Genomic DNA, 22,595 nt, shown 5'->3' on the forward strand with positions numbered 1-22,595 from the left:
CCCACTATGGAAATGCTAGATATAATCCCACTATGGAAATGCTAGATATAATCCCACTATGGAAACACTAGACATATTCCCACTATAGGAACACTAGACATATTCCCACTAGATCTGGAGATTTGATGAGAACTGAGCAGAACAAACTCAAAAGCTTATAAAATGATCTGTTGAGAACTCGAGTTGAAATTCAGAAGTCCTTGTACAAAAAAATCAATATATGGTATTACAAAATATTCCCATTATTTGAATTAAAAAGTTTTTAACTCAATAAAAAGAAACTTGATTAGGTTTGATGGGAATTATGTGAAGCACATTAATATTCACAGAAAAAATATGTATATATATATACCTTAACCTAAAAAAAAAACCTCCATATGTCAAGACACTGTGGCGTTGGAAACTAGAATTTACGCTCCCTATGAGAAATAACAGAAGGTAATTTCTCAAGCCGTCAAAACCTAACTCCAAAACACTGCAAGAGATGATTTTATCCCTAAAATGAAATGCATCATATTTGGTATTACTTCGAATAGATACTTGAAATATCACTACTGGTAGCCTATCAAAAATGTCCCTGCCTGACGATCTATTGGACTGGGGTTCTAGACCAGCTTAAGCTTGATAGTCTCTTGTAGTGTTTGCAAGCTCACCATCCTTGTGAGCTAAGGAAGGGTATTTGTGGGAGCCTGTAGATCTACCTGCCGAGTCATCAGCAGCCATAGCCTGGCCTCCCTATTCCTAGCTTGGGTGGAGACTGGTATTGGGCGCTGATCACACACACACACACACACACAGACACACACACACACACACAGTCCCCTGCCTCTGCCATTCAAATAGCTACTTACTTACTTCATAAGATATTGAAGATCATTAAAAACCAATTACTTAATTAGTTTGGCAAGTGTAAAAATAATGAGTTTTATTTTTAAAACAAAAGCCTGTAAAATATATAATACTTTTGCAAAAAAAAAAAATAATAATAATAATAAGCTTCTAAGATTCTTAAAAAGCAAAATGTATCAATGTAATATTAACTAGAACATACTTATCTATTTTTGTAGATATCCAAGACATAGTCATCTACTTTTAAATTTCCTCAAACTTTCTCTGATTTTGAATTAGTTGCTAAACTGAGTAGTTAAAACTATCGTCAAAAATGAATTACACTAAAATAAGCATTTTAAATCTAGTTGCTTATTAATTCCTGTGTGATATCCTCTACAATTTAAGGCATCTATCTAATAGCAACTTCAATTAAACAGTGGTAAAATACTGCTATTATCCCTTTTACCCCCAAAGGACGTACTGGTACGTTTCACAAAAGCCATCCCTTTACCCCCATGGACGTACCGGTACGTCCTTGCAAAAAAATGCTATAAAAATTATTTTTTTTCATATTTTTGATAATTTTTTGAAAAAATTCAGGCATTTTCCAAGAGAATGAGACCAACCTGACCTCTCTACGACAAAAATTAAGGCTGTTAGAGCAATTTAAAAAATATATACTGCAAAATGTGCTGGGAAAAAAATAACCCCTTGGGAGTTAAGGGTTGGAAATTTCCAAATAGCCTGGGGGTTGAAGGGTTAAGCAGCAGCACTCTCAATTTGTGCCTAGGTAATTCACACACAGTACTGAAACTCAATTGTAAGGGTAAAATCTTTGAGTTTTCACTATGATTATCAACATACCAAACACCCTTTAAATATGCACTATTAAGAGGATTTCCTAATTTATACCCTGCTTACCAAACGTGCCTTTGTCAGTTGACCATTTCAGTCAAGGTTGCTCAAGGGTTCGTACCTTTTATACCCAAATTTACCAAACTTACTTAAAGAAACATTTTCAGTCTGGAACATACATCCACGCACCCACAGTGTCTTGAAATATGACGAGAAGCCATGATAATAATGCTTTTTATACTATTCTTAACAGTACACAAAGTTTAAGCAAGATGCAAAATTTTCATGGCAAACTTAAAACTAACCTACGTAAACTATCTTATGCTTGAAAATTATGGCAAATTTATCCACTAGTCCCTAAAATCTCTTGAATGTTTCCCATCAGGGATTGTAACTAAGATTTACAGTCTGATGTGTCGCTTGTATCAAACTGAATTTTGACAAGGCCCATTACAAATGAAGCAGCTCAAAATTATTTAAAGCGTTGCCATAACTGATTATTTGCCGTGAATGCCCTAACTAAAAATACCTATCATTTCAAAGCCAGTTCAACTATATGAAAACGTAAAACTATTTGCAATTATCATTCATTTTGCCAAAACTTAGCTAGGCAACTTAACTTTGGCCTGACTGGTTCTATGTCACACTATTATCCCTAACCTTCGCAAAGAAATTTTTGCAAAAAATTAAAACTATTCTCCGTGACTATTACAAAAAGTGTTATTATTATGTACGTAAACTGCAGGAAAACTACCGTCAATTATGTAAGTTACCTTACTGGTCTAAATAATTTGCTAGTGATAATTGCATATACATTGAATCTACATCAGATAGCTTCTGATTTTCTACAGCTTAAAACTAACACTGAATGAACTATATTACCTAATTCCACATATCACTTTTGAATAGTTATGCATCTTCAAATGGCCAATATACCTGATATCTAGCAGACTAGTTTGGATAAAATTATCTTGATACAGTTCTTAAGACTGGCTGATACTAGATGTTATGTTTATCAAGTCTATTGAAGCTTAATGAACTATTTTATCCCATAATTTATGGCTCTAATAAACTAATACAGTACTAGAAAGCTGCTTAAATCTTAATTCTATAGTAATCCTGCTAGCAATAACACAGGAGGATTCCGTATTATAGCCTAAAATGCACATTTGGACAGACATTTTAGAAAAAAAAAATTTGCTAGAGACAATGTTCGATTTTTATCTTGATGCAATCTTCATTTATGCGGAATCTTCCGAATTTTCTTGGGATCTTGAGATATAAATTGCAATTTTCTTATCACCACTTTTTCCACTGCAGTTTTTTCCTCAAATGATTCTCTGTGGAGTAAAGAAACAAGTTAATTGTGTCATGTATTACCAGGTATTATGACAAAGATGAGTAGCCATAACCACTAACCAGACCTCAAGCATATGATTAGGATCCTCGTATAAAGAGGTAAAAGGTTTTGATTTTTTATGTCTCCAGTGATTAATAAAGAATGATTTTCTTAAGTTATTTATATATAGTTTTTAATGTTATAAAAAATGTTGAACTGGAGAATGATGCCAAATTTGCAATTCGAAGGTTAGTTTTTTTAGTATTACATTATCATAAAAACATGATATACTAGTCTCTGTGATCAAGTTATTATTATCATTATTATTATTATTATTATTATTATTATTATTATTATTGCATGAACCTGGTTATGATGTGGAGGATTAATTTTAATTTAATTTTTTTTTGCCAAATCAGGAGAGAGAGAGAGAGAGAGAGAGAGAGAGAGAGAGAGAGAGAGAGAGAGAGAGAGAGAGAGAGAGAGTGTTTATTTAAGTTTTGTCAGGGAGAGAGAGAGAGAGAAAGAAAGAAAGAGTGTTTATTTGCTTTAGTTTCGTCAGAGAGAGAGAGAGAGAATTTCATTTGCTTTCGTTTTATTAGATCGCGCGTGCGCGAGAGAGTATGTGTGTATGTGCGTTTGTGTGTGCGTGTTTTGTGTCCCCGCGGTGCGCGCCGAAGAAAACGGGTAATTAGCGAATGATTGTTTGAAGTTGGAAAGATTGTTGGTATAATTGAGGTTGTTTGTTTACTTTTTTTAGCTAGGATAGGGTGGTGATGAATGTCTTGGGCGAAAGCATTGGATATCGAACGATAGAAGGAGTCGGCTGTGTATTTTTTTTGCTCTTCGAAAGCCGGCTGTGAAGCTTTTTTTTATATTCTGAGTAAGTACTGTTTTTATTTATTTTTGTTAGGTGCATTCATGAGTGATAGAAAGTTTATTGTTTATCTTTGATTATGGTGCGATAGTTAAGTTAGTTAGGAGTGTTCATAAGTGTTTTTTTTATTTTGGCAGGCCGCGATTCCTCCTTTGGAGAGATTTTCTTTGAATGTGACAGTAATTGATGACGACTTGGCTATAATAAGGAACTTGGCACGACTGCTTGGATTTGGATAATTGTTGATGACCTGGCCTGTAATTAATTGTGTTAGACTGCTCAGTCGGATTGACCAAGCGTTGATGACCTGGCCTGTTGAACAAGACTACGTATGATGATGATGATTATGATGACAACGCTCACGACCCATAATTAATTAATGCAGTTGTGTTGACATTTGTCAGTGTCGCGGTTGCTATAAAGTTCTCGTATGTTTTAGTATTAAGTTTGATTATTTTTGCTGGGTTATATATGACGACTGGTGTTTTAGTGTTGTGATTTTTTTTCAGTGTTTAAGTATTTTTCGGTACTGTGTGTGAAGTAAGTGTTTTCAGTACTGTATGTGGACTGACGGTGTTGGGTATATTTAAAGGCTATTGTTTTCCCGATTATTGGAGAATTCTCGGTACCCTTACGCACCGATATCTATTTATCCAGCAAATTTTGTCTGTTGAATTTAATGTGTGATTTTGTTTTCGGTTGCGGTAAATATAGTTTTAAGGTTATGTTTTGTTTGTTTTTCCCTTCGTGCAATAGTCCAGTTTGAAGTAGAGTCAGGGGAAAGTTTGTATTGTGGGATATTGAGAAAGTAAGAGTGATTAAGGGTGTGGGGGGTTTGTTTTTGTTGACATCCCGCTACATAAATTTGGCGCCCGAACAGGGACTGAAAGTAAAGGACTGTCGAAGGTGGGATTGAAACTGGACTGTTGGACAAGGGTAAATAGGAATTAGATTCAAGATATTAATGGTATCGAAATGGAAGAACTGGAAGAACAGTTGTATATTTTAAAGGAGGAATTGCGGTTGTCTAATGAGCGAGAGGAGAGGTTGTTGTTGGAGAATGCGAGGTTAAGTAGTGAGAATGAGGAGATGCAAAGGAAACTTAGGGAACTTCAGGGAACTGTAGAGAGAGTGGAAGAGGGTGTTGAGATGAGGATGCGAGAAAATGAGAAACGAATGGAAGCTATGATAGGGCAAGTCATGGGGATGATGAAAACAGTCATGGGTGAAGGTGCAGTCGGAGGAGTGGCTTCTGCTTCTGGTAACGGGTTGATGGTGGAAGAGGATAGGGTAAGTGATAATGGGGAAGGTAGTGATAGTGATATTGAAAGTAAAGGGCCCAGACATAGTAAGATTGGAACGAAGGGTGATAGGAAGAAGGAGAAGAAAGGTAAAGATAATGTGAAGAAAGAAAAGAAGAAAGGTCAGGGTGTGAGTGAGGATGATCATGATTGGGTGAAGGTGGTAAATAAGAAAAAGGGTAAGAAGGGAGTAGTTAAAGATAGGACTTTGAGTGTAGAACTAGATTCATTGTATTCAAATGAAGAAGAAGGCAACAAGAAGGGAGTAGACAGTGAAGATAGTAGTGAGAATGAAGTAGAGGAAGTTTGTAAGACAGTGTTTATGAGAGAGGTTCCTAGGTGTGCAAGTTTTAATGAACATAGCAGTAGGGATGTATATGACTTCTTTAGGGAATATGAAAAGTTTTGTCAGGCTAAGTATGGGGATAGTAAGAGAGTTTGGGCTAGGGAGTTGGGAGAATTTTTGTCAGGATATTTGTTGACGATGTATGGGGTGATAATGAGTGTAGGAGAGGTTGAGTATGAAAGTGTAAAGAATAGGATAATTGAACAGGTAAAACGTATGAAAGGTAGTGTTAGGTATAAGCGAAAAAATGATTTTGATGAAGCACGAATGAAGGTGGGTGAAGCAATCTCGATGTATGTATGTCGGTTAGAAACATTGGCTAGAAAGAAGTATGGGGACGAAGGAATAAATGAAAATAAGGAACTAATGAAGAAGTTTTTGGGTACAGTACCAGAGAGTGTGTGTGAGTTTATTAATTTGAAACGGAAGGAGAAAATGAGGTGGACTAGAGAGAGATTGACTTGGGATGATATTTTAGAGATAGTTGAGGATTACGAGTTGGATAGGTGTATGAAAGAAAGTAAATCTGTGAGTGTAAGAACTGGAATGGAGGAATGTGTGCCAGAATTTGGTAGTTTTAGAGATGCTGTTATGAGAGGGCCAATGAGGGCAGCTGATAGTGTAGTAGATAGAAGTGTTAGGGTGAGTAATGTAGGAATACCCATTCCGAGAAATGACGGGTTTAGACAGGGAAACCAAGTTTGGAGAGATAGAAGTGCTAGTACGCAGCAAGTTAGGTTAGGTAGTGGTATCCGTGAAGAGAGGTGTTATAGGTGTGGGAAGGTAGGACATAAAAAGAACGAGTGTAGATGGGCATTAGGAGCATGTTTCGGGTGTGGAGAGACAGGGCATCGTATTAGCGACTGTAAGAAAGAGAAAGTGGTTAAGTGTTATCGGTGTGGTATGACTGGACACATAGCGAGTGGATGCCGTAATAATCGTATGAATGTAATTTGTGGTAATTGTGGTAAGGATGGTCATTATGCTAGAATGTGCAAGGAGCCGCGGGGTAAGTGTACTGAATGTGGTGCAGATGGGCATGTAGCTAGGGTTTGTAGGAATAAGGGATCAAGTCAGCCAGGATGTTCGGGAAACTAATTAATCAGAGGGTTCAGCTGGGTGAGTCCTCGTGTGTGTGGGGAGTGAATGTGATGCATGTTCGTGAGGGTTTATTGCATGAAGATGTGATGGGAGAAAGAGCACATGATTGCATGAGTGTGAAAATGATTTTTAATGGTGTAGAGTTGGTTGGTTTGATTGATACTGGTTGTGGTGTCAATTTAATGTTTAGGAATGCATATGATAAGGTAAAAGAGGTTTGTGAATTTAAGGGATGTAAGGGTGAAGTAAAAGGTATTGGTAATTTGCGTATGCCTGTGCAAGGGAAGTTGCGGGAAAATGTTATGATTGGGGGGCTGATGATGGAGGATAATGATTTTTACGTGGTTGAGGGAGCGAATGAGAAATATGACGTACTGCTTGGGTATAAATTTTTGAAAAAATGTGGTATGATTGTACATCCAAGTGTGAATATGATTGAAATAAAGGTTAAAGGTAATATTTGTGGGGAATTTTATTTAAAGGAAGACGGCAGAGTGAGTACGAAGGTGTGGAAGGGAGTGCCGTTGGTAGCAAAGGAAAGTGTAAAGTTATCGGGTAAGAAAGGTGAGGTTATTAGTGTAAAAGTTGCATGGCCGAGCAGTCTGGGAATTTCAAATAGTGACAAGGATGAATATGTAGTGGAAGGTATGGAAGCAGATAATTTGGTGAAAACGAGTGCGTATATATATGATGGTGTTATGAATATGCAGGAACCCAAGGTGTATGTAAGGTTGTTGCCGAGTGTTAGGAGGAAGAGAGTACGTGGAATACGTGAGGGCGATTGCATGGGATGTATGTATACACTGATCAATGTAGAGGATGGAAGATATGTTAAGGCGAGACAGGTAATGGCTGGTAAGGTAAAGAACGATGACGATTGGGATTACAATACGTTGAAAGGAAGAATTAAGTTAGATGAGAGTATAAGTGAGGTCGAAAGGGAACGATTGCTTAAGATGTTATGGGATAAGCGGAGAGTTATGAGTCTCGGTGACGATGATTGTGGGGGTTCAGACCTGCCAGAATTTAAAATAGTTCTCAGTGAAGATACCCCCATATATCAGCGTCCCAGGCATTTTTCTCCGCCTATTGCCAAGGAGATAGAGGAGCAGTGTCAGAAATTAGAGCGTATGGGTGTAATAGAAAGGAGTGAGAGTGCCTGGAATAGCCCTATTGTCCCTGTACGAAAGCCTGATGGAAGTTTACGTATGTGTATTGATTATAGGAAGGTGAATGAGGTGACTGTTAAAGAACGTTTTCCAATGAATGTAGTGTCTGATTGTGTTTATAAGATGCATGGAATGAAAGTTTTTACTAAATTAGATTTGGTGAGGGGCTATTACCAGATGCCTCTGGCAGAGGGGAGCAGGCCCATTACCGCATTTTCAAGTACAAATTGTCACTTTCAATTTAAAAGGTTGAGTTTTGGTCTTGCTAATGCGCCTGCTGCCTTCCAAAGAGCGATGAATGTTGTATTGGCTGGTTTCGATCGACAGAAGGTGACTGTTTTTATAGATGATATTCTGATTGCGAGCGAGACTGTTGAGGAACATATGCGGTTGCTTGAGGCAGTGTTGATGCGGTTAATTGAAGTTGGTGTGAAAATTAAGCTTGAGAAGTGTACATGGTTGTCCAGGGAGGTGGAATTTCTTGGGCATGTAGTGGGTGAATCTGGTATAAGGAAGAGTGACAAGTTTGTGAATAAGGTGCGAGAATTTCCACGTCCCCGGACTGTGCGTGAGTTGCGAGGTTTTCTTGGTTTGGTTGAGTTTGGGCGCAAGTTTGTTAGAGATTGTTCAGGTATAGGGAAGCCTTTGAATGAATGGACGGGTAAAAGGAATAGTACGAAGTTAAAATGGGATGATCGGATGATAGAAGCGTTTGAAAGGTTGAAGAAAGAGGCCGCGAAAGACGTCACTTTGGCATTTCCAGACTACAGTGAAAATGCGAGTATGCTAGAGTTGTATACGGATGCGAGTGGGGTTAGTATGGGTGGTTGTTTGGTTCAAATGCAGAGAGTAAATGGAGAAGAGCAATTGAGAGTAATAGCGTATGTTAGTAAAGCGTTTAATAAAGCTGAGCGGAAGTATTCGACGATTGACAGGGAATTGGCTGCAATACGATTTTGTGTGAAAGCATTGAAAGTATTTTTGTATGGTGTAAAATTCATTGTGCGTACTGACCATCAGCCCCTAGTGTATATGATAAGGAAAGAGTGTGTAAATGCAAGGGTTGCTAGGACCATAGAGGATTTGAATGAATTTGATTTTAGGTTAGAATATGTACCGGGAAATAAGAATGTGATAGCAGATGCGATGTCGAGGATGCATGGGAGGATGGAAGATAAAGAGAGTAATCTGAATTCTGAAAGGTTGCCTGAAGGTTTAGTTGTGGAGCAGAGTTGTGAAGGGCAAGATATGGTATATAAGTGTATCCTAATGGGTTTAAGTAAGTTAGTACAAGAGGGGTTAAATACGGAAATACCAGGTAGTGTAACTGAGCTTAAAAGAAGGGTGATGAATGAAGTGTCAAAAGAAATGGTATATGAGGAGGAGAGTAGTGTACTAGAAGGGGAAGTATTATCAAAGATATTAATGGTGGTAAGTAGGTTGTATGGTGTAACTGTGTATTTGTATTTTGGATGGAATAGACCGATGGAATATAGGGCATGTAAGGAGAATGATAGGGAATATATTTTGAGGATTCAATGTAAGGAGGAATGTTGCAAATTGTTGAGTGAGAAGGATAATGGTGCAAGTGACCTTAATCTAAGATATGGGGGTATAGAGGACAGTGAACATGATGATGAACATATTGGTGAAGTGAGTGACAGAATTGAAAGGAGAGTAAATGTATGTATGCATGGTGTAAAAGGAAGGATGATGACGTATGTGAATATAAATGAGAATGAATATTGTAGTTTAATTGATACGGGTGCTCAAGTGTCATTAGTAAATGAGTCGGTTATCAGGGAAATTGAGAGGTACAATTGGGAAGTGAAAAGACAGTGTACGAGTGTGAGAATTCATGGAATAGGTCAGGGAAGTTTACTTGTTTGGGAAGAAGTGAGGTTGAAGGTGAAACTAGGGAGTATGGAAGTTGAACATAATTTTATTGTAATGGGAGAGAATGAAATGCCTAGTTGTTTTTTGATGGGAATAGATTTTTTGAGGTTGCACCATGTGTCAGTTGATGTTGGTAAGGGTTTGCTTTCAAAGAATGGCTGTAAGGTAATAGTAATCGAGGATAATAGTGTATTCATGGCGAATTTTGTTGGCATGATTGATATTGTAAAGAGTGAAGATGATTTGTTAAGCAAAGAAGAGGTGGAAGAAATGCAAGATGAATGTTTCGAAATAAATCGATTACGTGAATGTATTTTAAGTGGTATTAGGGTGGAAGAATGGCCGTGTGATTTGGAAGCGTATAAGAAAGTTGTTAAAAGATTTATTGTTTGTAAGAATATTGTGTATTTTTTGCATAGGGGAATGGATGAAGATATATATGTTCCTGTATTTCCAATGCATGCAGCTGTAAGTATGTGTATGGTAGTGCATGACAGGTATGGGCATATGGGGAAGAATAAATTGTGGGAATGCATGCGAGAGAGGTTGTTTACGCCTGGGTTGAGTCAAATTTGTAGGGATGTAGCGACTACTTGTGAGGATTGTCAGAAGGGAAAGTATCAGAGCATGCATGCAAGTCCGCCTATTTTGAGGTTACGTATGAAAGAGCCATTTGAGATGTTTGTGATTGATTGTGTTTCGTTGCCTGTGACTGCGAGAAGACATGTGGGAATGATTGTCATGGTCGATCATATGAGCAAGTTTGCGTATGCCGTACCCATCAAGAATAAAAGAAGTGAGACTGTAGCGAGAATGGTAAGTCAAGTGATGTTGCCGATGAGTGTGTGTAAGCCTGCAAAAATGTTAAGTGACAATGGTCCGGAGTTTGTTGGATGGGAGTTTGAGCAGATGTTGAGAGAATGGGGCATTGAACATGTGTATTCGACTCCGTATATGCCAAGTGCGAATGGTTTGGCTGAAAGGACTGTAAGAACTTTGACAGAAATTTTGCGGATGATGAGTACATGTGATAATGATTGGGATTTATATGTTGGACGTGCGTTGTGGGCGTATAATGCGACTGTGCACAAGAGTACTGGTATGTCTCCGTGTAAGTTTGTGTTGAATTTTGAAAAGATAGTAAGACCGAGATTGAGTGTGTCCGAGAATGATAGAGATGTTTGGAAGAAAGCAAATGAGAGATTTGAAAGCTACAAAGCGGGAGAGAAAGTGTTAAAAGAAGTAATTGAAAAGGGAAGAATGAATGTCAATAAGGTACGTGATAAGTTTGAAGGTCCATATGAGGTGTTAGATGTTGGTTCTAGTGGGTTGAGTTATGTTTTAGGTAAAGTAAGTGTGGATGGTAGTGTGGAAAAGGTTAGGGCACACCACAATCAGTTGCGGAAATGGAAGGAGGTACCAAGATATATTCAGGAGAATGGTATGAATAAATGGCTGAAAACGAACAAGTATGAACCGAGTATGTGTGAGGCATTAGGTTTAGAAGATAAGCAATTGGTGTTAGTAGAGTATGGAAGGAAAAAGAAGTCTGAGAATTTTACTGGGGGTAAAAGACGGGAAAATTTTGTAGTTGTAGGCGGGAATCAGAATAAGCAGGACAAGGGTGTAAATGTACAGGTGAGTATGGAAGATAAATGTATTAATACAGATGAAACTTGGATGAGTATGAATGATACTTATAGTGTGTGTGGTTTTTCGTTAGATGAGGCAAGAGAACGTATGACGGACACGAGAATGAAAGATAGGAGAATGATAAGCAGTATGAATGATTCTTTTGTTAAAGTAGAAAATGGTTTAGATGTAATGGATGAATTGTTGACAGAAATTAGTGGGATTTTCGGGCCAGATGAAACTGAGGTAGATGAAATAGTGAATGATATCTTAGACGAGCAGAGCATAGACGGGAATAGTAATAGTACGTTGAATGAAAACGACATGGAAGAAGTGAATGAGAGAGTGCAGGTATATGAAGGCCCAGTTACCCGAAGCCGAGGCCCTGTTCCAGACTGCGACTGGGTAATAAGAAAATAGGTAAGTGTTGTGTGAGGATTTGGCAAAGTAAGGGGGGAGGAATGTGGAGGATTAATTTTAATTTAATTTTTTTTTGCCAAATCAGAGAGAGAGAGAGAGAGAGAGAGAGAGAGAGAGAGAGAGAGAGAGAGAGAGAGAGAGAGAGAGAGAGAGAGAGAGAGAGAGAGAGAGAGAGTGTTTATTTAAGTTTTGTCAGGGAGAGAGAGAGAGAGAAAGAAAGAAAGAGTGTTTATTTGCTTTAGTTTCGTCAGAGAGAGAGAGAGAGAATTTCATTTGCTTTCGTTTTATTAGATCGCGCGTGCGCGAGAGAGTATGTGTGTATGTGCGTTTGTGTGTGCGTGTTTTGTGTCCCCGCGGTGCGCGCCGAAGAAAACGGGTAATTAGCAAATGATGGTTTGAAGTTGGAAAGATTGTTGGTATAATTGAGGTTGTTTGTTTACTTTTTTAGCTAGGATAGGGTGGTGATGAATGTCTTGGGCGAAAGCATTGGATATCGAACGATAGAAGGAGTCGGCTGTGTTTTTTTTTGCTCTTCGAAAGCCGGCTGTGAAGCTTTTTTTTATATTCTGAGTAAGTACTGTTTTTATTTATTTTTGTTAGGTGCATTCATGAGTGATAGAAAGTTTATTGTTTATCTTTGATTATGGTGCGATAGTTAAGTTAGTTAGGAGTGTTCATAAGTGTTTTTTTTATTTTGGCAGGCCGCGATTCCTCCTTTGGAGAGATTTTCTTTGAATGTGACAGTAATTGATGACGACTTGGCTATAATAAGGAATTTGGCACGACTGCTTGGATTTGGATAATTGTTGATGACCTGGCCTGTAATTAATTGTGTTAGACTGCTCAGTCGGATTGACCAAGCGTTGATGACCTGGCCTGTTGAACAAGACTACGTATGATGATGATGATTATGATGACAACGCTCACGACCCATAATTAATTAATGCAGTTGTGTTGACATTTGTCAGTGTCGCGGTTGCTATAAAGTTCTCGTATGTTTTAGTATTAAGTTTGATTATTTTTGCTGGGTTATATATGACGACTGGTGTTTTAGTGTTGTGATTTTTTTTCAGTGTTTAAGTATTTTTCGGTACTGTGTGTGAAGTAAGTGTTTTCAGTACTGTATGTGGACTGACGGTGTTGGGTATATTTAAAGGCTATTGTTTTCCCGATTATTGGAGAATTCTCGGTACCCTTACGCACCGATATCTATTTATCCAGCAAATTTTGTCTGTTGAATTTAATGTGTGATTTTGTTTTCGGTTGCGGTAAATATAGTTTTAAGGTTATGTTTTGTTTGTTTTTCCCTTCGTGCAATAGTCCAGTTTGAAGTAGAGTCAGGGGAAAGTTTGTATTGTGGGATATTGAGAAAGTAAGAGTGATTAAGGGTGTGGGGGGTTTGTTTTTGTTGACATCCCGCTACAATGAATTTTATCGGAATATTTAAAAAATTCTCACATTTAGTAATATATTATCCCAGACCTAAATTAGAGTTCTCTTGCTTGAGTGTATACTCAAGCATGCTACACACTATTCCATCTTGTTTCTTTTGTTTTTATGAAGTTTTTATAGTTTACAAATGATGGATCTAATTTAATGTTGTTAATGATCTTGAAATATTTTAATTTGATTGTTATTTCTTCTCATGTAGTTTATTTCCTTAGTTTCCTTTCCTCACTGAGCTATTTTTTCCAGTTGGAGCCATTGGGCTTATAGCATCATGCTTTTCCAACTAGGGTTGTAGCGTAGCTAGTAATAATGATGATGATACTCCCCAAATTAGGTGTCATTTTCAGATAACAAGCTGCTTACTACCCTCACTTTATCTCTGTACTTGTTGAATATCAGACTTTATATAATACATTAATGAACCCAGACTTATTGGTAAAATATCATAAGGATGGTCTTACAAAGACTAAGGATTTCCCATTTCCTGGTTATTGTATTTATCTCTACTTCAATGTTATCATACATACATTTACCACGGCCGTTCCCCCAATTTTTTGGGGTAGCCGACATCAAACAAATGAAACAAAAAAGGCGACCTCTCCTCTCTACGTTCCTCCCAGCCAGACAAGGGACTCAACCGAGTTCGGCTGGTACTGTTAGGGGTCCCACAGCCCACTCTCCCCCATTATCCACGACAGATGAAGCTTCATAAAGCTGAATCCCCTACTGATGCTACCTCCACAGTCTTCCAAGGCACTGGATGAAGCAGCAGAGCCTACCGGAACTGCGTCACAATCGCTCGCCATTCATTCCTATTTCTAGCACGCTCTCTTGCCTCTCTCACATCTATCCTCCTATCACCCAGAGCTTCATTCACTCCATCCATCCACCCAAAACCTTGGCCTTCCTCTTGTACTTCTCCCATCAACTCTTGCATTCATCACCTCCTTTAGCAGACAGCAATTTTCCATCCTCTCAACATGGCCAAACCACCTCAACACATTCATATCCACTCTAGCTGCTAACTCATTTCTTACACAGCAATTTTCCATCCTCTCAACATGGGCAAACCACCTCAACACATTCATATCCACTCTAGCTGCTAACTCATTTCTTACACCCATTCTCACCCTCCCTACTTCGTTCCTAACCCTATCTACTCGAGATACACCAGCCATACTCCTTAGACATTTCATCTCAAACACATTCAATTTCTGTCTCTCCGTCGCTTTCATTCCCTGAGCCATGCATCACAGTTGGTACAATCACCTTCTCATATAGAACTCTCTTTACATTCATGACCAACCCTCTACTTTTTACTACTCCCTCAACTGCCCCCAACACTGCATCCTTCATTCACTTTCTGACATACATCTGCTTCCACTCCACCATTTGCTGCAACAGACCCCAAGTACTTAAACTGATCCACCTCCTCAAGTAACTCTCCATCCAACATGACATTCAACCTCCCACCACCCTTCCTTCTCGTACATCTTATAACCTTACTCTTACCCACATTAACTCTCAGCTTCCTTCTCTCACACACCCTCCCAAACTCTGTCACTAATGGGCCAAGCTTCTCTTCAGCATCTGCAACCAGTACAGTATCATCCGCTAACAACAACTGATTTACCTCCCATTCATGGTCACTCTATTCTACCAGTTTCAATCCTCGTCCAAGTACTCGAGCATTCACTTCTTTCACCACTCCATCAACATACAAGTTAAACAACCACGGCGATATCACACATCCCTGTCTCAGCCCCACTCTTACCGGAAACCAATCGCTCACTTCATTTCCTATCCTAACACATGCTTTACTACCAGATCCATAAATGCAACATACACCTCCTTACCTTTTGCTAAATATTTCTCGCATATCTGCCTAACTGTAAAAATCTGATTCATAAAACCCCTACCTCTTCTAAAACCACCCTGTACTTCTAAGATTGCATTCTCTGTTTTATCATTAATCCTATTTATCAGTACTCTACCATACACTTTTCCCACCACACTCAACAAACTAATACCCCTTGAATTACAACACTCATACACATGCACATCAATGTTATGAATATTAATAAATTCTACTTCCCAAAGTCATTCTATTCGTGCAATTACAAGTTACTCTGCACACATGAATACACAAATTTCTAGAATATTTGACAAACTACTGGCAATAACAACTGATAATAACTGACCACCTTACATTTCACATTGAATTTCAAGACCTCATTAATATACAATATTTCATTTCTATGCCCGTACTTTTGACTCCTTTTAAATGAAATATAATTACCTTACTAAAACACTTTCCCTAATGAATAATCTTTAACAGTTATTAATGAAAACCTACCTTATCAGTGCTGAGCATGGATCATCTCCTTAAGAATTCACAAAGCATCTTCCATAGGAACTTTCATCACATCAGAACTTCAAGATTTGTCTTGGAAAAAAGGCAGTAACTTTCTGGAATGAAAAAGAAATTTAAGTCATTATAATCTAAAATCCATCGGCTTAAAAAGATTCTAAAATCAGAACAATGGGGTTGACCAGGCTTCAAACATCAAAAATCTTAGCTCCTATTACTGTACTACAAGGCTCACAAGATAGGACACACACACTTAGTATTATTTTGTGATCAATGGCATTTCAATGTAGGTATAGTTGGATATAGGAATTCTTGGCACACCACACTCTGAGAAAGTGCACCGTGTCATTCCCTTACTGTAGTCAAGTAACCAACGAATAGTGTAGGGATTGGTGACATTAGTGGTCGGCGGGGCTACACACACACACACACACACACACACACACACACACACACACACACACACACACACACTCTCTCCTCTCAGTAATGTTGAGAAAACGGCCACCTCCTCAGAGCGAGGTGTACCAGGAATGCTAACTGTAACTAACTCAAATTGCAACCCTCCTCTTTTGCAGAAACTTAATATAATCATAAAATTGAGATTACAAGGTAGATACAGGTCCTGAACTTATAAACATTGGGATATAAGAAGACAAATCTAACTGAAATTCAGATATCGAGTCAGAAACTCATAACGAAGTACTGAAATAAAACAAAATATAATTTATTGCAGTAAGAAAGGCGGTATTTGCCTAATGAAACGGGACTTTGTTGACTTTTCCGCAGAAAATTATAGCCATGTGAAATGGGTGAAGTCTACCCCAGGCCAAAATTTTACAAAATTCAACTTACATATAATTCAACTTGGAACCTACCAAGTTTTTAGGTTGAGGACTTTCTGTACTATTATAATTACTTTCAAATTTGTCATTTCTTTCTTATTAAAAAGAAATAATTGACAACTTTGAAAGTAATTGTATTTTTTCTAACTGTACAAACCTGAGTCCTTTATATTAGAGAGATAACCAAGAAGCTGTAGTACATGGCTGTTAAAATTCATAACAAGGTGTAAAGAACTGATCAGTATTTACGTTAGCAGCTGGGAAGCACTGCCCACCCCTCCCCCAACCCTTGCTAAGTCTAATGTTGATGAACCTTACATAGTCATAATCTCGTTCGCTACCTGAAGATGCAAAGACCACTTGGATCAAACTATTTGCATCCTCTTGATCAACTTGTCAGCTAGAATGTTCATTTTGCTTGGAATGAAGTGGGCCGACAAGGTGATAGCCATGTCCCCAGCCCATTCCAAAATTTCCACTCCTAACTGGCAGAGCTGCAGTGAAACAGTACCTCCTAATTTGTTTCTGTAAGCCACCACTGTGGTGTTATCACTCATCAACACCATTAAGTCACCAGTCATGAAAGGTCAAAAGTGTTGCAAGACCAACAGGGCTGCCTTGAGCTGTAACATTATGTGGCACCAACAATCTTTGTCTCACTACTGTCCTAACAACAGATGTTGCAAGAGGAATGCTCTCCACCTTTCCTTTAATGCATCATGAACAGTCTAGTTCTGGAGAGGGTGAGAGGAGAGCTGAATCCATTAGGAGATTGGTCTTGCCTAACCACCACTCCACGTTTCTTTTCGGCTCTTCCCCTATCAGAACCTGTTTCCCGGGAGAGTAACTGCCTTGAGACTGGTAGTTCTTCAGTTGCCACTGAATGGAACACGTCCGGAGATGTCCTTTCGTAATGAGGCATTTCAAGGATGCAAGGAGGCTCTGCCACCGATGTGACAGCAGCTGAGATTGTTGAAGTAGAGAGAGGGGCACCTTCCTCAGGAAAGCCAGACGATCCTGTGATGAGATAACTATCCTGAGGATCATGTTCATTTCCCTTCCTAGATATATCAGTCTTTGTCAGGCCAAGAGAACTGACTTCTCTTGATTTACAGAGTCAAAATTATTTCCCTTCCTATATAATCAGTCTTTGTCTGGGAAAGAGAACTGACCTCTCTCAATTTACAGAGTCAATCTTTATTACCCTCCCTATATATATATATATATATATATATATATATAAGTCTTTGTCTGGGCAAGAGAACCAATCGTTTAGATAACGTAATAGACCGATTCTGTTGGCATGAGCCAAGGCCAATACCAGAGAGAACAGTCAGGTGAAAACTTGTGCCATTGCCACTGAAAGAACAAAACATGGCACCCTGAACTGATACACCTTGTTCGCTATGACGAACCAGAGGTACTTCCTTGAGGTAGGCTGTTCTAGGATCTGGAAGTACACATCCTTCAGGTCTATTGTCACCATAAAGTTTAATGATCTGATTACCTGTCTGACCATGACTGCTGTCCCCATTTTGAATCGAGTTTACACAACTAACTCATTTAACTCTCAAGAGGTCTTCAGCCTCCAGATGCCTTTTTGACACGAAAGAGTCAACTGAAGAAGCCTGGGGACCCATTGATGACCTCCTGGAAAGAACCCTAATTTACTATGGTCTGAACTTCTACCGAAGAGAGAGGTCCTTCGTTGACCCCTGACGAAAGGAAAATAACATCGTCAATGGAGGAATCATAGTAGGGGGAGAGCTGATGAACGGTACATGTTATCTGAAGCGCAATACATCCACCGCCCGTTATTTAGCTCCATGATGTAACCACCTCCAACTTCTGAGCTGTAGGCATCACCTCACCTGTGCTGCTGTGGGAGGATTAGCCACGCCCAGGTGCCTGCGTCATCCTTACCTTTTTCCTCTTCGTTGACCGTACCCTCGGCACTGTCTATTTGAAATGGGCACCTGCTGCTGTGTTCCCTGCCTGGAGGTGGACTGTACTGAGCGAGATTCGTCTTTCGACATCCCCTTATACGCTTGTTTTGCTATAGGTGACAATTTTTGTTGGCCGGAGGTGGGCAAGACCTGTGGCTACCTAAAAGATACAGCATGGTGGAGAAGGGAGTCCCCTCCACTTTTCGGCCACTGTCTAAACAAATTCTGTTGGGAACATGGAGTGACCATTGATGGAAATGTTTCTTAGTTGTAACACTCCATGCATGCAGAGAATCTGTCTCCGGAATTTGGAGGCCACACCATCAAATCTCTTTAGGAGCCAGTTAGTTACTGGTTGGCACCTTGATGAGCGAGGAACTCCACTGCCATATCTCCGATGAGTACAATGTTCTTTAAAGTATCATGCTTGTTAGGGTGTGTGAGCTCTTCTGTGTTGGCGAGGAAACCAACAGTGCCCGACCAGTGGTCCATCCACCCAGGAAACTGCCTCAAAGGTCGCCATAGCCACGCACTTCACATTCTAAGCGTCAGAGACTGCAAAGACAATAGATTGGGAGGACAATTAATTTGCTGGTACACCATGCGCTAGAGCAGACACCACAGGGTCAAGTGGCAAGGGGGTGGGGATGGCTCCTTGGACTTTATAGTATTTCCTTTGACATGTGTACGCCGGAGATATGATCTTCACGGACATCCCAGCCCTCAGCGAGTTTCTTCGTGCTGACACCTGGGCATCTAATTCGTCTAGAACTTACTCGCGAATCTAATAGAAAAGTAGGATGACATAAACAAAGAACTCCAACTGGGAAAACACCTCAGTGAGAAAAGGAAATAAGTAAACAAATAGAAGTGTATGGCCAAGTATAACCTCAAACATGAGAACTCTAAACCAAAACAGTGAAAGACCATGGTACAGAGATTATGGCACTACCCAAGATTAGAGAATAATGGATTGATTTTTTAGTGTCCTCCTAAATGAGCTACTTACCATAGCTAAAGTGTCTCTTTTATCCTTAACAAGTGGGCAGTAGCCATTGAACAATTATGGTGCAGTAGTTAACCCATTGAGTAAAGAATTTTTCGTTTATCTTAACATTGTCAGGTGTATGACTAAAGAGGAGAATTTATAAAGAATAGGCCAGACTATTCGGTGTATATGTATAAGGCAAAATGGGGCCGGAACCAAAGAGGGATTCAATGTAATACTATCTGGCCAGTCCCTGTTCGAGTGCCATTAAACCTTCAGGCAACCTTTCAGAATTCTGATTACTCTCTTTATCTTCCATTCTCCCATGCATCCTCGACATTGCATCTGCTATCACATTTTTAATCCCCAGTACATATTCTAACCTAAAATCAAATTCACTCAAGGCCTCTATTGTCCTACCAACCCTAGCATTCACACTCTCTTTCCTAATCATATACACTAGCAGCTGATGGTCAGTATGCACAATGAATTTTACACCATACAAAAAAGGGATTTTGACGAAGGAAAAATCTATTTCTGGGCGAGAGACCTGTGCCGCCCAGTGAAATACTCCTAGAGCACTATTTCTAAGGAATATAACTGCTATATATTACCAGAGAAAAAAAGCATAGGAATGCCAGGTTGAACCCAGCTCGCTCACCTATATAAGGTGTTGGTATAAAATACTGGGGCGTGATAATTCACAACCAGAGGTCTCGCACTATTTAGATATCTCCTCTTCAAAATCCCCGCCACAGCGAGGTGCCGTTCAACACTACTACCACTAACCCAACCCACGCCAGTGACGTCACTCCTCATAGCACCCAAGGTTTGGGGCCCATGTTGGGAGGGAAGTCAAGGGAGGGTTCACTGGGCGGCACAGGTCTCTCGCCCAGAAATAGATTTTTCCTTCGTCAAAATCCCTTTTCTGGGCTCCGACCTGTGCCGCGCAGTGAAATAGTACCAGAGAAATGGTCCCAAATCTTGGAACAATACCTGAGGAAGTAAAATAAAATCCAAAATAACAGGTAAGAGGATAGCAAGACATAGTTGATTAAGGTTCACTATGTTCAGGAGGAATCACATTCCCTGCTGCCACTGTAGCAAATATAAGGCTTCCAGAGGTTTTAAGCAGTGGCGTTTAAATACTGTTGGAGACTTCCAGCCTGTATATTTAGTAAGTCCAGTGAAGTTCATAGTAATTAACTGAGGTAGCTACAGCTCATATATCATGGACGTGAGGGAGTGATGTGGGAATGATTCTAGGTAGCCCGTTAATGAAATGCAGAATCTTCTGTCTGAGTCCTTTCAGGATGATGGTTCTTCACCTTCTCTAATGGGTAAGGGCCCTGAGGACTGAACGGGAGATATGTTTAAGTAGGCTTCCAGAGTGTTTACTGGACATAAAGATGGGTCCTGCGGAAGTGGGACAATCTTCCAGGGGAACCGTCTGTCCTGGGGGTCCTCATTTTCGCTAAAAATCTTTTGTCAGGGGAAAGGAGTACTTCCCCTGACGAGAGAAATTCAATATGACCTGGATCTCTAGACAAGGCTGAAAGTTCTGATATTCTGGCGCCAGAAGTCAGGTTCATTAAGAACAAGGATTTCCTAACCAATGGAATATAATGGCAAGTCTCGTTAAGAGTGTCTGAAGCCAACTTAAGTACGTCATTCAGAAACCAGGAAACTGAGCTAGGGTGAGTTGATGGTTTCAATCTGGCGCAGGTTCTCGGGATGGATGAGAAGTATGAATCTGTAAGGGCAATATTAAAGCCAATTGTAAAACCTTCAAGGGTGACTTAATTTGTGGTAATAGTACAAGTCGCTAAGTCTGATTCAAATAAAATTCTGAAGAAGGTTACTGTCAGATTCATAGTCATCGTCTCAACCTTTGAGTCCCTTAAAAACTGGCAAGTTTCATAACAGCCGAATCATACTGTCGAAGGGTGGATCCCCTCTTATCTGATTCTAAAAATAACGTATTTGAGGATCAATATCTGCACCTCTTGAGCTGCAAATTTCATAAAGTCCAGAAAGGTAGGGCATTCTGAATTTGAGGAAGCTAACACACAGCGAGTTGTACTGCTTGTGTTAGTATTGGGTTGGGGATCTGTCGAGGTGGAGACCCAGTTCCACCAGAAGGGGAAACCCGTTGTGCTTGGGCCAGATGGGGACTACTAGAGCAACTTGGCCTTTGAAAGTCCTGAGCTTGTCTAACACTTTCATCGACAGATTTATTGGTGGGAATAGGTAAATTCTCTCCCAAGTGTTCCAGACTAATGATAGTGCGTCTGTGGCGTAAGCCCGAGGATCCGGGCTGGGAGCTACGTAGCACTCTAGTTGTAGTTGGACTTTGTTGCAAACAGATCTATCTGGAGATCCGGATCCTGAGAAAGAATCCAACTGAAGGACATTGGGTCTAGTGACCACTCTGACTCCAGCGGAGTTGTCCTCGAAAGTGCGTCCGCCACTATCTATCTAGAAGAAACCTGATATGTTGGTTTTTGGCTGGAGCCGGTTGCTTAAGGTCAAAAATACCGCCATGGCCTCTAAAACATTGATATGAAGTTGGCGGAATATTGTCGACCATAGTCCCAGGACTTTCGTGTACTGAGAGTATCCCCCCCCCCCCCGCCTGTTAGGGAGGCGTCTGCGTAAATGACGAGCTTGGGGGTGGATATTGTAAGGAAACGGATTTGCCAGATTTTGACCTTTGTCCATGGTTGAAGTCTTTTCTTCAGAATTGGTTGGAGTCGAGCCCTTTGTCTCGATATTACTCGTTTTCCTGGAGCACCATACTCGGCTTATATCTTTCAGTCTGGCCTTCAGTAGTATATCTGTTACTGAGGCAAACTGGAGGGCACCCAGGATTCTCTCTTGATTTCTTCTGGAAGACAATTTGTCTTTGAGAAAACGTATTGTGTTTTGCTATATCGCTCCTCTTGGCTGTTGGGAGACAGAGTGTGGGAGCATAGAACCCATTGAATCCTAACCATTGAAACTTGTCCTCGGGACCAAACGAGATTTCTCGAAGTTGATTTGGAACCAAAACTGTTGTAAGAGATTATCACTCTGTAGTTGCTGTGAGGCAGTTTGCCTAGTTGAAGCCTAGAAACAGACGAAAATGCCTTGCTTTCGGAACATGATAGCAAACATCTGCAAGATCCATAGGGGAGGTGACGGCCCCACAGATAAGCAAGGTCCGCACCTGAGAGATGGTCAGCATGTG

At 39.8% G+C, this 22,595-nt stretch overlaps 1 long non-coding RNA gene across 1 annotated transcript in view; it reads right to left on the reverse strand.

The window, feature by feature from the left end:
* Positions 1 to 1,073: 1,073 nt before the first annotated feature.
* LOC137637302 (uncharacterized) overlaps positions 1,074 to 22,595 on the reverse strand; it is a 73,624-nt gene continuing 52,102 nt past the window's right edge. The window contains exons 7-8 of the long non-coding RNA XR_011043538.1: positions 15,573 to 15,685; positions 1,074 to 3,026 (exon numbers count right to left, since the gene is read on the reverse strand). This is a non-coding gene — a long non-coding RNA (uncharacterized lncRNA). The remainder of the gene's footprint in view (positions 3,027 to 15,572; positions 15,686 to 22,595) is intronic.

The sequence above is a fragment of the Palaemon carinicauda genome, unplaced genomic scaffold (genome assembly GCF_036898095.1).
Source record: "Palaemon carinicauda isolate YSFRI2023 unplaced genomic scaffold, ASM3689809v2 scaffold64, whole genome shotgun sequence".
NCBI classification, from domain to species: Eukaryota; Metazoa; Arthropoda; class Malacostraca; order Decapoda; family Palaemonidae; genus Palaemon; species Palaemon carinicauda.